The sequence below is a fragment of the Theobroma umbraticum genome, unplaced genomic scaffold (genome assembly GCF_002168275.2).
Source record: "Theobroma umbraticum cultivar Fairchild unplaced genomic scaffold, ASM216827v3 scaffold_20.0, whole genome shotgun sequence".
Classification (NCBI taxonomy): domain Eukaryota; kingdom Viridiplantae; phylum Streptophyta; class Magnoliopsida; order Malvales; family Malvaceae; genus Theobroma; species Theobroma umbraticum.
This window is the reverse complement of record NW_018397266.1, coordinates 2,979,735-2,981,353: the sequence shown is the minus strand read 5'-3', so window position 1 is coordinate 2,981,353 and position 1,619 is coordinate 2,979,735.

The following is a 1,619-nucleotide window of genomic DNA, read 5'->3' as shown; positions in this document are numbered from 1 at the left end:
ATCACATTGCATTGTAAAGTACCAAACGCCACCTAAATGAGATTGGAGGCGAGAATCATGTCAAATGCATGTAGTGGTTCCGTGTAATTATAACGTAGTGAAATTATTCTTTCCGTCTTATTTTCTTCATTTATTTTTTGATATTTAAAATTATCATTTATTTTTTAACATCTAACTATCTTACTTTTTTTCTTTTTTTTAAAGATAATTTTTCACACACACACACACACACACACATATATATATATATATTACTTTTTGACATCAAAATTATGAAACATCAATTTTATAATTAATTTTTAAAATTTCAATATAAAATAAACTAAAGTCAATAATTTGTTTCCTTAAACATTGTAAAAATTAAATGGAACATGCAAATGAGACAAAAAAAGTATCATTCCCTTCTAACGCATCATCAGCCGTAAAGATCCTATAAGTTATGATAGAGTAAACTATGGGAAGATCACTTAAGCTTATAACAATTTTTATTTCGGTTATTTTAGTGCTAAAAGTTATATTTTTGACACTAACATTTGTAGAGTTAATTATCAAACAACGAAAATAAATATATTTCGTGGAGTTTGTCTTTCCAAACAAAGCCTAGGTTCTCGACTGATAGTTCTACGATATCTTGAGGAGCAAAATGTACCTGATGGCATAAGTCTGCTCTAAACTGGTAAACGACACAAGTTCATTAAGAACCTGTTGGGTGTGCCAAGAGATTAGTTTTTGATGATTGAGGGCAAGAGAAGACAAGATCCTAGACAGGGGCGTACATACATTAAGACAAGTTGTATCACATAAGACCACTTTTTTACTCAATCTTAAAAATTTTTTACTTGTTATACTAATTATGTTAGAGTTTTATGTAATTAATGACGCTAATGAATTTACTAATTTTTTTACAATTTTGTAGGGAGTGAGATCAAAGACTTTAAATCAAAGTAAATTAATCAAAAAGTAATTTATATACTAATATTTAAATATTACATAAAAAAACAAAAAAAATTCTTTCTATAATTTAAATATTAATTTTTTTAAATTATTATTATTATTTTAGTTATAACATCACTCAAAAAAATTTATGAATCCACCCCTAATTGATGTGGTGACAATCTTCGTCAACAACCACTCTCAAAAGGTGTAATATTGGAGACGTGGTAAGGTTCTTGGTGTTTTTATTTCAAAGAAAAGGTCAAAAGAGGGGTAGGAACATTAGTTTTATTAGGTTTAGTTCTTTGGTGAAGGTGAAAACAGACAATGAATCTAAATAGGGTTTAGTTGCTTGACCATATATTATTAGTGTGTTGAGAGGAGCCCTACACTCAATTGAGATTGGTTAAGGCTTGATTCCAATCATTTACCAATTGCATTTATGTTGAATGATAAGAGATTTTCCTTCATTAATAATACGTTAATTATAATGGGTTATAAGTCTAATTGGATGAAGTCCATGAGATTAATATACCTGGAAAGGAAACTTTAATAGGTTGCAGTCATGAGATCCTTATGCATCAAAGTATAATCTCTAAATGTTTCTCATCAATGTATTATCGAGACTGGGCATCAATGATGCATAAAGACTAGTATATTCTATGTTTCTTACTTGAAAAGTAAGC